A 14,295-nucleotide genomic window follows, 5' to 3' on the forward strand; every position below is an offset into this window, starting at 1 on the left:
GTGTTCAACAAAACTGAATATATAATTATACAGGAGGAATACATTTACACTTTCAATTAGAAAGAGTCTATTATGGTTTCTGTATATAGCAATGGCAGGTTCTCAACTTGCCAGCGCATTTGCGACTGCTCGTGAAAAAGCCTCTTTATATGATTGGAAATGTTCGGGCTTTTTCGTTGCTTTTAAACAAAAATCTAGACGGGCCGTAATAACATTCCTGCTTCTTCTTTGTGTACGGCTGCGCTCTGAATAAAGGTACCTTCATGTTACTGCTACGCTGCTTCTTAAAGAAAATATTGCAGAAATGACTGCATCTTCAAGTGGCACATACCTCTGACCATTTTAGGTTCGAGCCCCACCAATGCAGATTTCTTACGTCAATCGGGACCCCTTATCGTTATAGTTCGGCAGTTTGATCCAAAGAGCCAAGACTTACTGACGTGCACAGACTACTATTCAATCAGAAGTTGTTGTATAGCTTGAGGTGAAATACTCGTAATAATTTAGGTAAAAATTTGTAAGCTCAGCCCAAGGTTTTTGAAACTGACTTGTATTTTAGAAGTACAGGCAAAACTATTGCAAATTTCCATTATTGATAACTTTTCCACATTGCTTCATTTTTCGTTGATTGTTGATTGGTAATGTTACTGTTAACCAAAACCTGGGAAAGAGCAGTGACTTTGGCAGTTATACTATCAACCTTACGGTAACATTTTCAACCAAGAAAGAACAGTGATTGTAACAGTAATACTTTCAACCTTACGGTAACATTGTCAATCAAGAAAGAGCAGTGACTGTGACTGTAATACTTTCAACCTTATATGGTAACATTGTCAGCCAGGAAAGACAGTGTCTGTGACAATTTTACTTTCAACCTTAGGATAATATTGTCAACCACGGCCGAGGGGTTTTAGGTCGCTGACTTGAAATCACTTGCTCCTCATCGATGTGGTTCGAGCCTCACTCGGGGCGTTGAATTCTTCATGTGAAGAAGCCATCCAGCTTGTTTACGGAAGGTTGGTGGTTCTACCCAGGTGCCCGCTCGTAATGAAATAATGCACGGAGGGTCACCTGGGGTCTTCCTCCACCATAAAAGCTGGAAAGTCGCCATAGGACCTATAATTGTGTCGATGCGACGTTTACCCAACAAGCTAAATAAATAAATTGTCAACCAAGAAAGAGCGGTGACTGTGATAGTTATGCTACCAGTCTTACGGTAACATTGTCAACCAAGAAAGAGCAGTGTCTGTGACAGTTATGGTTTCAGCCTTATGGTAGCATTGTCAACCAAGAAAGAAAGTGACTGTGAGAGTTATACTATCAATCTAGCGGTAACATTGTCAAACTAGAAAGAGCAGTGAATGTGACAGTACTGCCACCAGTCTTAGGATATCATTGTCAACCATGAAAGAGCAGTGACTGTGACAGTTATACTATCAACGAACGTAGCGGTAACATTGTCAAACAATAAAGAGCAGTGACTTTGACAGTTATTCTATCAACCTAGCGGTAGCATTGTCAAACAAGAAAGAGCAGTTGCTGTGACGGTTATACTATCAGCCTAGCGGTAACATTTTCAAACTAGAAAGAGCAGTGGCTGTGACGGTTATACTATCAACAAAATGGTAACATTTTCAACCAAGAAACAGTAGCAGATGTGACAGAAATGCTTTCAGCCTTATGGTAACATTGTTAACCATGAAACAGCAGTGACTGTGACAGTTATACTACCAACCTTAGGATAAATATTGTCAACCATGAAAGAGCAGTGACTGCGACAGTAATACTTTCAACCGTAGGGTGATATTGTCAACCAAGAAAGAGCAGTGACGGTGACAGTAATACTTTTAACCGTAGGGTGATATTGTCAACCAAGAAAGAGCAGTGACTGTGACAGTAATGCTTTCAGCATTAGGATAACATTGTCAACCATGAAAGGGCAGTGACGTGATTGTGACAGTAATGCTACTAGCCTTAGGATAAAATTGTTAACCAAGAAAGAGCAGTGACTGTGACAGTAATACTTTGAACCTCATGATAATTTTGTCAACATGCTGAATTTACTAACCCTTACCCTGCTAAATTTCTATAATGAACTTGCCCACCTTTCAATTTGGACAGCAACATTAACTGTTAAAAGGGGTGCTTACCAAATAGATAAGGACTGAATGGCGAACAGTAAAGATCATGATCAGACTGCACAGATATGTAGGCTGGTCATGATCTGCACTGGTCACAAAGACAGAATCAGCCGTGTCCAGCATGATAAGGGTTAACACAGAATATAGAAACACTTAGGAAAAGAGACTTTATTCATAACTTAAAAGCAGCTTAACATACAAAACGACAAATACATCTTCAGAAGTTATAATTAAAAAAGGCATACAAAAAGAAGTAAAAAAGTAAATGTGAAAATCCCGTATGTAAAACAGTGAACATCTAAAGTAACGTAAAAAGTAGGCTCAGTATGTTTAAGAAGGATAATAGGTATATAAAGTTTAAAAAACGTTCCCACTCTTGAAAATTTAAAATCTAGTGCTGGCCAGTGAAAGACGTTTTGATTTTACATGTGTATGTGAAACCAAATAATTTTTGTTCATGGTAAAGGTTTAACAAAATTGTAATTAGCCTATTCTGTATGAAACATGTAAAAATAAAAAGTTTAAGTAGCGTCACACTTTAAAATTTACTCAGTCACAGTAAAGCATTCCAGATACTTAAAATAACATATATCAGTTATAACTGTATGAATACGAAAAATATGGCTTTAAAGTGCATGAATTATTATACAATGACTTATCACAGAAAGGTTGATGAAAGAAACATAATTTTTTTAATAACTTATTCTTCAAATCATTTTTCAGCTATAATCACCCTGCCTTGGATAGGCTTGCGGATGAGTCCCGGATTCCCATCCCCGGATTGCTCCTGATGCACATGTAAGAAAAAATAGGTTTTGTCTAATTCAGTATCGTAACAGAACCTTAATTAATCTTATTAGAAAACGGAATAAAACCGTAAAAGCTCGTACTTTTTGACCACAGTGATTGTCTTCCAGATTGTTACGACCTTTTAAGATCGGTTACGATCTTTTCAGAACTGTAACGGATTAATTACGGATTTCTTACGGATATATTATCCGTGGCAAAATGTTGAGCATGTTCAAAACTTTGCACCCTTGCCTCCGGATGTCCCCGATTTCTGAGCGGATATACCGGATGATTTACGAATGAGTTATTCTACCCTGAGTTCTACCGATGCTTTACGGATGCTACCCGGAATTCATCCGCAAGGCCTTCCGGGCAGTGTGATTCTAGCTTTCCCTATATTGTTTTATTAAAACTAGTAGTGGAAACATTGGTGTTTCCCAAACATAACCAGAAATATAAACGTTATCAGTTAAAGGCACTTGAAGAAAATATTTAAATTAAAAAAATGTTATTTTCTCATTTTTGTAAGAAATGGTGGTGTGCGGTAAAAGCCTTCTAAAAATTATGTGAAAAGCCGCAGTTTTCGGTCAGCGTACCAAAGGCATCAATTATAATTGAAAAATACAGTTGTAATTCTGCATATGTTCTAAAAACACAGTTGGAACTATGCGCGCGCATTCTTCTGACACACTGTGCGCGCGCACTCTTTCAGCTAAAACTTTTAAAGACCCATGGCGTCCAGTTCTCTCTGCATCTGGCAAATAGCACAAAGTCCACAGAATGACATTGCCACACAGTCACCACAGATTGAGCCCTGAAAACATACATAGTATCAATTCTACACTAAAGTCTTGAACAGTATTACTTTATAGCAAATCGTGAAGATATGAGCGGCACCATGAGAAAACCAACATAGTGCATTTGCGACCAGCATGAATCCATACTGTTCGCTAACGGTTTCTCTAATTGCATTAGGGTTTGAAGACGAACAGCATGGATCCTGACCAGGCTGCGCGGATGCGCAGGCTGGTCTGGATCCATGCTGGTCGTAGATGCACTATGTTTGTTTTCTAACGGTATTAATTAGATAATAAATAATTTTGAAATAACAGGCCGACACATGTATATTTTGAAATTTAAGTTAAAACTGGCCAGAATTCATCTAATTAATATGTTTCAGTGCATGATTCTGGTATACATCATGACAATGTTTTCCAAAGGCTCTGATGCGGTTTTTTGTGCAAATGTAATTTTACCAGGTGTACATAAAATGGCGAAAATGGCGCCGTAATATTCAGTATGGAATGATATTTAGGTAAATATTACACAATGCCTGCTGACTGTTACAATTTACTCGCTGACACTCCCATTGTGCTTACTGGTATAGTAATCATGCATGCTGGCACCTTTAACACGCTTGTTGACAATGATACCACGCTTGTTGACAATGATACCATGCTTGCTGACAATGATACCATGCGTGCTTGAAGTTACAACTTCTTTGCTGCTTAGACCCTGATGTCTATATCAGAATTTCATTTGGCAAAATGACAGTGCCGTGTACCGTATTAGAATATTTCAACATGCCGGGACTGTATATAAGCAACATTGCACAGTTACAATACTCACAGAAGAAAATGCACGATGTGACCACACAATATGAAAGATGCAATCAGCCACTAAGCAAGTTGAAAGTTAGCATAATGCAAAGTGCAACATTGCACATCACATTTTGATACCGGGGAGGGGGGGGGGGGGGGGGAGTTTGTAGTTTTCACGAAAGGTAACGGGAATATCCGGATTTTAATTAGCTCTTGGCTAAGTGTCAAAACAGTCATCACTGACTCAAGTTCATATTCTACATGTTCAAAATGACAGTTTGACACATTATTAGCAATCTGCAAAATTCTGTCCTTAACAGCCAGTTTAGGGAGGGTGTGTGACCAAGGCAAGGTGGTGACCAGGTGTGGGTACAAAATTTCACATGTTTATACTAAATGTTCATGGAAAAGAATGAAAGAAATTTAATGAAATTCTACCAATGGGTTGGTTTGTTATATACAAATCTGTAGATTTTTAAACAATTAAAGGGCAATAACTCTAAGGAAAATTGACAAATTGAAGAAAAAAAGAAAATGAACGGCATCATCGAAGCATGTTGGTCCATATTTATTTCAAGTTTCATGAAATTCTACCAGCTTGTTACTGAGAAATGGCTACAGATGTAGATAATTCATTAAATCAAGGGCAATAACTCTAAGGAAAATTGACCAATCCGATAAAAAAATTTGACGGGCATCATCGCAGTATGCTGATGTATGTTAATGTCAAGTTTTATAAAATTCTATCTGATAGTTACTGAGAAATGGCTGCGGACGGACATTTTTGGGCATTTTTCATTAATCAAGGGCAATAACTCTAGGGGAAATTGAAAAATCTATAAAAAAAAACTTGACGGGCATCATCGCAGTATGTTGGTTCATGTTTATTTCAGGTTTCATGAAATTCTACCTGCTAGTTACTGAGAAATGGCTGCGGACGGACGGACGGACGCACGCACGGACAGACGCACAACGCCATTTCAATACCCCTTCCCGATTTCATCGGCGGGGGATAATAAAGTTAAGACAAATGGCGATTTGCAAAAAGGGGAAGTAACTATTGTTAGATCTCTATACATATTCGGATATTCTCGATAACCTTTCCGGCAAATAATTATTCAAAGTACGGAAAAACACGACCACTTGTACATAGCGCCCCCTGTTATCAAAATGTGACATATACTTCTGAAATGACATTATGCTTACTCCTATTTTGCCTAGTGCCTGATTACATTTTCCTTACTGGTTGATCACTTCGTGAATTTTGTTCTTGGATGCATTACAGATTAACCAGTATAACCATAACATGTTGAAATATTCCAATACGGTACACGGCACTGTCATTTTGCCAATTGAAATTATGATATAGACATCAGGGTCTAAGCAGCAAAGAAGTTGTAACTTCAAGCACGCATGGTATCATTGTCAGCAAGCATGGTATCATTGTCAATAAGCGTGGTATCATTGTCAACAAGCGTGTTAAAGGTGCCAGCATGCATGATTACTATACCAGTAAGCATAATGGGAGTGTCAGTGAGTAAATTGTAACAGTCAGCAGGCATTGTGTAATATTTACCTAAATATCATTTCATAATTCAACATGAAAATCGTATGCACAATCTAATAATAATGAATTGCAGCAGTGGTTGAGGGACATATAAAAACCGTCTTTAAGACTAGGTTTCGACCACTTAACCTACTGGCCAGTGATTTGAAACATTCTCGTGTCCCAAATGCGCCTCGCATGAAGGACATACTGATTTTGGTGTTTTTCCTTCAATGCAGACTGTTAGTTCACAAAAATCATCTGATATTAAGCTAAAGAAAGCAAGTTAAGACAAAATGATGAAATCATTTACCTGTATTCCACCTAGGGTTCGGATTCGGGTCCTCAGAGCAACCAGAGCACCCGGTACGAACCATGGCATACAACTACATTCACCAACACGAGCTGCTATATTACACAGGGCACATGGCAGACAGCAATAAGTCATTATTACTGGAAATAGAAAAATAAACATTTGTTGAAAGAGGCAAAACTGCGTTTATTATTTTGTTGTCCAAAGTATAAGCACAACTGCCCGAAATCTCACCTTCACGTTCTCTCATCTTTTCGGTTATTTATTACTTTATTCAGTATATTTTACACTCAATACGTGCATAGATTTAATGCTGGCGGCTGTAAGGGACCGTACAGATAAACAGCTCAGCAAAACTAGATAATATTATAAATGATAATCCTAAACTTAACTTTTTGCAGAATTCAATGAGTGCATTATATTAATTCGTTATTTCTATCGATATCGAGAGGTATTTGATCAATTGATCAGTTTCAACTACACAACTCATTTACATATCTAGTAATTCTAAATTTTACTATATTTGGAGTAAATAGCTAAAGATAATTATTTAAGTGAAAGGTGGGCACTGGGATGTCTTTAAACAAGCCAATACTGGTACATTTGTACATAACCTAATCAAAGGCCTGAATGGCCTGAGTCGGCTAATGATTGATGTACTGACAGTATAGTCTACCAGTTTCAGTTTGTTTTTAGTTTTTTTCTTAAAATTTCATAACACAGCTCGATATTTACCCAAAATATTATATCCGGATACGATAACACTTTTCTCCAGTTTGAACAATATATTTTACAAATTGTGATGATACGAAGACATTTAGCAGCAATTGGCAGTATCTGACATTGAAGTTTACGGTTAAATTACCTCTTATTTAAATCTTTTCATAAAAAAGTTATTTCGTTTCGCCAAACATAGACGATCTACTTTCGATTTCAAACACTACAAGAAAATACAATTTAATGTTTCGCCGATTTGCTTATTTCTCGAAAAATAAGAATTAAAATCATTTTTAATATCAGTAGTAACTAAACAAACCAGTAAGAGCTTCTTCTTCCGATAATTTATCCGTTTACTGACTGCAAAATTCAACCCACGCAAAGTTTATAGAAATCATACGATGCGTGTTTACGTTCAATGTGGGAGAATTAAGGCTGATCGGCTATGTTACCTAACGCATCCAGACGATTCAGATTTTGTTTTTAAAAAAGCATTGTGTGCGTTTCTGTAATTTTATATACGTTTTTATACGCTTAGAAATTATTAGACATGCGTATTTGCATTATTTCTATACGTAATTTACGCTAATACGCATCTTATCTGGAGCCCTGCTGGAACTATTTTTTGTCTTTCGCTGGATGTTACCCAAGCTTTGTAAGCCTGCGCAATTCTTAAAATGCACATTTATGCTTAATGAGTTACATTCGAGAATTGCACAATTACAAGTCATAAATATGACAGATTACATCGTATATTGGTCATAGCAAAGGGAATTGACACAACTTAACTTCATTCATGCAGTGCTCTGTTTGAAATTTGAGAAATCTAATGGAACTACATCCCTTCACATGTTATTCGGTCCATTTAGAGAATCGTTGGATAGCAAGGACTCGTCAAAAGGCTTTCAGCCTTTAGCCGACTCAAAAATAGCCTCCATTACAGAATAACAAAAGAGCGTTAAACCCTAACAGACCGATGATGCGACAAAGTCTTGATATTAACCTCCTTAAGGTTACAGTATTTTACTAGATACTTAGTCAACAACTAGGTCACTAGGTCAAATGATAGAAAACCACTGACACCTTACAGGCCATTTATTTAACCAGTTTTCATAAAGAATGATCAGACTGCTTCGTGGAATCTAGATTTGGTTTGAGACTCCGTAATCTGGAGTAAAGAAAAACAAGGCCAATTATAGAAAAAGCCATTCAACACTCTTAGTCATGTCATTCTTTTTCTCTAAGACTTTATGAAATCTAGGTCAAGTCCAAAACTTGGCCGTATTGAGGTAAAAAACTTTTCATTGGGTCAAATCATAGAAATCCCTTGTAATCAATCCAGAGGTCACATTTTACTCCATTTACATGAACGTTTCCAAAAGGTTAAACTTCATTAAATCTAGTTCAAGTCTGAAAGTTAAAAGTTAAAGTCAAAAATTATGTCACTAGATCGGAGAACAGCAAATTGCTGTAGACACTCCAGAAGCCATATTTTCTACCTGATCTACATGAAACTTGTTTGTCGTTATTTACGTAACCGGGTCATCTTGGTTACAAATATGTCACATGGTTTAACCATAGCAGACTATAGACCATTTTATTACCTCGATTGGGGTGTAAAAGTTTGATGACAAGAACTTATGGAAGGTCAGTGGTTCTACCAAGGTGTCCGCCCAAGCCTAAAATAATGCCTGGACAGGCACCTAGGATCTTCAAAAGCTAGAAAAGTTGTCGCGTGATCTAAATTTTATAGGTGTGAGTCTAAATGCAACAACTTGTTATTTAATCTATACGAAAGTTGTTTAGAAATTTAGGTCGTCCAAAACAGGGTCACCTGCGGTTAAAATTAGGTCACTAGGTCAAATCATAGTAAAAAAAAAAAAAAAAACAACAACATTCTGAGCGCCTGACTTTTCTTTGCGATTTACGCTTAAATCTGGTCAAAACTACTGGCAGTAAGTCAATATGTCAAATTACCAAGAAACAAGAATGTCAGACTGTCATAAAAAACGCCCGTCATCGAACTTGGCATAATTCAAAGGGCATAATCCAAGAGTGCTTGGGGCGATTTGGGTGGTTATCGTTCTGGACCGAGGTATTATGCCCACAAACATTGTCAGCAAGTTTGGTTAAGATCACTTGAAACTGTTTGACTTAGAGAGCGGTCATGCGACTTCCATACACCCCCACCGCCCCCAGAGACGGGCATATAGAAAACAACTTACTAATATTCAAGAAATCACATGTTTCACCGGATTTAATGCAACTTTTTCTGGTCACCAAGAACAATGTCATGTAACAACTATAGGTAGAGAATAATGTTATTGCAAATTTTCGAATCAATAATAATACTTGTCACCTGTGCACGTGTAACTCGTGTACTTCGCGTCATTAAAATCGATACTTTTATTCTTCTATTATTACGTTTCAGTGGATAACTTTTGATCATCGAGATTTTTTTCTACCAACTTCTGTTTGAACCCGGTTTCCTTAAATTTAGTCTCAAAGACCAATGGTACACAGGGTAACGATGTAAGGCCACAATGACCTTCTTGTTCATGTGTTGTTGTGTTCCCACCGGGTAACTTGGTGACCACAATCAATAACTTTATCTTATTAATAAGCCGCCACAAAATTTTAATATTCATGACATGACCCACGTATACATACTGCTTTATCATATGACGCTTCAAAGCGATAAAGACCATTGATATATATATATTCATAAACATCTCAGTTAAAGGGGAAGGCCTGTAAAAGCTATATCAGTTGGGTTTCTTTCAAAATATTTAATTAAAACCAACGCGAATATTTGTTCGTTCTAGGAAATATTTATTTATGAAAATGCTCGCGACATTTTTACGTTATGAAGAGTTTCTCTCCAGTATGTTAGTCGCGCAATAAAATAATTAAAACAGAAGAAAATTAGAGAATACATACTTTAAATATCGTTTTCAAACAATACTTACAAAGCGTTTTTTTTTTTAAATTATATATAGGCCATTATCTGTTTAAAAAAGGCATTGAGGTGTTAATCTATATCATCTATAAGATTGGTATTTTATATTTGTATTTATTTAGTTTGTACTAATTTATTTTAGCTCGATTATAATGAAAGCTTCAAACTTATTTGAACCACTCTCGTGTCCGCTTTCTGGAAAACAAGTACTCGTGTCATAGGAGAATGTGGTCGTGAACCCATTGTGGCTCGAACCCATGATCCTCCGGGTTGAGCGGCCGGCATCTTAACCACTAGAGCACCGCTCCCATTTTATTCATTTAAAAATGGTATTATGATGTCAATCTAGGCATGTTCCTTTAAAGCAGCTCTTTATATATGAAGTTGCCTATGTTTAAGTGGGCGTATAAATCTCTTAAATATAGTATTGTTACAACTCCGTATAAATACCAAAAAAGGGAATTCTCAAGTGCCTAAACCTACTTCTAGAGAAGAAAGTCCATAACCTAAACTCACTTGAACGTTTTTATTACTGAATATTTTATTTGCAGTTAATGAAAAAAAATCCCTACACCCATACTCAGGCACATCACATCGATCTGATACATCAGCCTGTCAGTCACGGCTGTTTATAGCTTAAATCGAGTTCGAGCATTGACCGCACGACATACAACGAGAAACAGGTCCGAAATCCCTGCACAAGGACCTTTGCGTTTATCCTATCACCAATTTAGATACGAGCTCTCAGTATGCAATTGCAGTCAGTAGGGCATGAAAATCGACCAGTAGCTCACTTCCACTGTCCCTTGACATTTATTCGGGGCTCCCCCGAGATGGTAAGCTTTTCACATGTCGGCTCGCCGGAAAGGGGAGTTGAGTTATCTGAAGTTTCCCAGTCCCTTTGTACCTGGTCCCATGCGGCCGCTGGAAGGCTATCAGAACGTTATCGGCTTAAAACATGGTTCGAAATATAGAGTGTGTTTGTACATATGGCGACTTGCAGTAGGTTTGCAAACAAGACAGATGCCGGGAATCACAGTCTCTGTGCCCCTGCAGGATTCCATATCGCATTTGTCTCCCGGACACGGATGAAGCATCACAAGGTTGTTGTTGCATGATTGTGAAGACCGTTTTAATTCTGTAAACAAGCAAAAAATTATCATTTGAGGCCGCGCATGAGAAAACCAACAATAGCGGCTTAGCGACCAGCATGGATCCAGACCCAAACCTGCGCTCCGTGCTGTTCGCTAACAGTTTCTCTATACTAATTGCAGTGGCTTTGAAAGGCGAACATTATGGATTCTGACCAGACTGCGCGGGATGCTGGTCGCAAACCCACTATGTTGGTTTGCCATGGCACGGCTCATTTTATAATACGCTTTACATGTGGTATTTTATTTCGTCAGGAAGAACACAAGACACAAGACAGTTTATTAAATCTTAGGTTTGGTTCCACGTGCGAATTGCTCTTCCGTACCGATTTGGAAAATTATGGTGCAATTAGCTTTTAATACATTCATTGCGAAGTTGTCATGTTACCCTGAACAAGTCAGAATTGTTGCAAAATACAGAAACTTAGTGAAATACTTTGAAAACTCGTTAAAACCAAATCAAGTGATGTATTCAACTTGAATGTATTCTGTTGTAATTATTCTATTACTTTCTGATTGCCTATTTTCTGTCAGTTCGTATCTATAATCTCGATACATTTATCAAGGACGGAGATTCTAAATTTAGAAATTTATCTTATACCATTCTTCAAATAAAATATGGCCGATAAATAACTCTACTACCAATTTGTCACGGTGAAGTATGCAATAAAGAAAAAGATTTATATGAGCGATAAAAGAATACTTTTCTTCTTTTTCAGACTTGGTACAAGCAAATTTGGCCCGAGTCAATGCGGTACAATTCATTTTGGTTAATGTCTAAGTGCGGCCACTTGGATATTGTTGCTATGTCCCGCACGCTTTCTCGAGATATATGGCCATCGGCCGAGGTGTCTAAATATTTATTAAGTATAATATGAACGATATATCACATAAAGCCTTTTTTGTCCAGCGAAAACTGAAAATCGTACTGTGTGACGAATATGCCGTAAGATCTTTTTACTTGTTTTGTGTCCGCTAAATTACAATTGAGCTGCGCCATGAGAAAACCGACATAGTGCATTTGGGGACAAAATGGATCCAGACCAGCTGCACATCGGCGCAGCTGGTCGGATCCATTGCTGTTCTTTCAATGCCTATAAGACCTTAGCGTGCAGTCTGGTTCCTGATCAGGACTGCGCGGATGCGGAGGTGGTCTGGGATCCATGCGGTCGCAAATTGCACTATGCTGGTTTCCTCATGGTGCGGCTCAAATTAGTATCAATAAAACGCGACATAGCTAAATTTTTTGTGGAGCGTCTTGTCGCTCGCCGTCTTTATTCAAAGAAAAAAGTATCGTATATGAAAAGTAGTGTCACGGTCACAGAAATATTGGGATGATACATAAAAAAGTTTAATGAAAATGGGAAACTTGCACATGAATCTTTATAGATTGTCTTACAGTTTGTGTAATTTACGTTTGCATTAACATAAATCTGCTGACTTTTCATACCAACAGATAGTACAATGATGCTGTTAAAATCACTTTATATATGATGCCGCCCATGGAAACCAAAATAGTGGCTTTGCGGCTGCATGGATCAGACCAGCCTGGCATCCGCGCAGTTGGTCCAGATCCATTTGCAGGTCGCTTGCAAAGGCCTATTGCAATTAGATGCGCAGGTGGTCTGGATCGATGCTGGTCGCAAAGTCACTATGTTGTTTTCTCATGGCGCGGCTCATATCTCGTATACATCTCATGTTAAGCGAGTTAACGATGCAAAATAATCGTGCATTTCGGGAAGTCATTGATACAATCTCAACTTTCAAGTGGGAAAACAATAAACAATATCAAAATGGAAGGCGTAGGAGAGTCAGTGACATTCTATAAGAACATCTAATTTTTTATCCTTTTTTTTTTCAGTTGTTGAAATCCCCACTCCCACATCTCTTATTTTAATGGCGTGAGACGGGTGGTTACATGTCATGTTTATAGCGAACTGTATCGAAGTTTTTTTGTGTTATTTTCGACTACATTAAAAAATAGAGTTTAACTAAAAGTGGCATTAACAATATGAGGGAGTCGGGCCGGTCGGAGTATGAGGCTAAACCAATTGATGATCAACAGTTTTGGTTGAATCCTCTTGAGAATACCTCCCAAAACCTCAAATAAATTCTTGTCAACAAACAGTTGAGAAATGTAGTATTTTCAAAGTCGTGTACTAATATTATACTAGAAAGCTATCTTACAGTTTATTATTAAACATATAGGTTATCTAAACATATCTTTTAGAATGCTGTTATTTTTTATGATGGCAATATCATTCTTTTAAAAAAATTTTTTTTCAATAATGAAAATTTTATTCTCACTAAATTCTATTGTATACAGGCTCTACGGTCTTGCAAAAGACTATCAAAAGTTTATCTTTATGTCGTCTTTAAGTGGTGACAATTTCATTCTTACCAGAATCGGTCAACATTAATAAAATTATTGGAGTTTTCTGTATGATTGATGAAATTAACTTAGGAGAAAAATTATACTTATTAAAAAGAAAATAACTCCTGCTGAAGTCTAAAATTCACACCAATAACTATCGGTTAATAAATTATTTGCTTAAATTGTGTAAAAACTTTTCTAGACGTTAATACAAAAAAAAATATACTTACACGCAAAAATTCCGTGTATGAACTTCACTCCAGAGCGATTTTATTTTGTCTGTATTAGTACTGCGCAAGTTGGTAGTAAATACTTAAGTTGTTCGAATAAACGGTGAAAATCAATATTCCACAGGGACTAGTGTGTGTTTTCTTCAGATATGATTTATAGCAGAATCCATGTTTTTAAATATATCTAAGCACGATGAAGATGTTATACGCCTGCGGAGTCCTATCGCGCGGGGTAAGCACGAGTGAGTATAACCTTTACATTGTGTTTAGATATATCAAAAATGGTTCTTTTTATAATACCATTCCGATTCTAATATGAAAAAAAAAAAAGAATGATGAAAGGAACAACTATTTCATGACGTGTCCATAGTACAAATCAATAAGTCGACGTGACGTGAGCATGACCGCGTTGAGGTAACACGTCCTGCGGAATAATTTTTGAGTGCGTAGACGCATAGTTGATTATTCTTCGCG

This window comes from Mercenaria mercenaria, chromosome 4 (assembly GCF_021730395.1).
Source record: "Mercenaria mercenaria strain notata chromosome 4, MADL_Memer_1, whole genome shotgun sequence".
NCBI classification, from domain to species: Eukaryota; Metazoa; Mollusca; class Bivalvia; order Venerida; family Veneridae; genus Mercenaria; species Mercenaria mercenaria.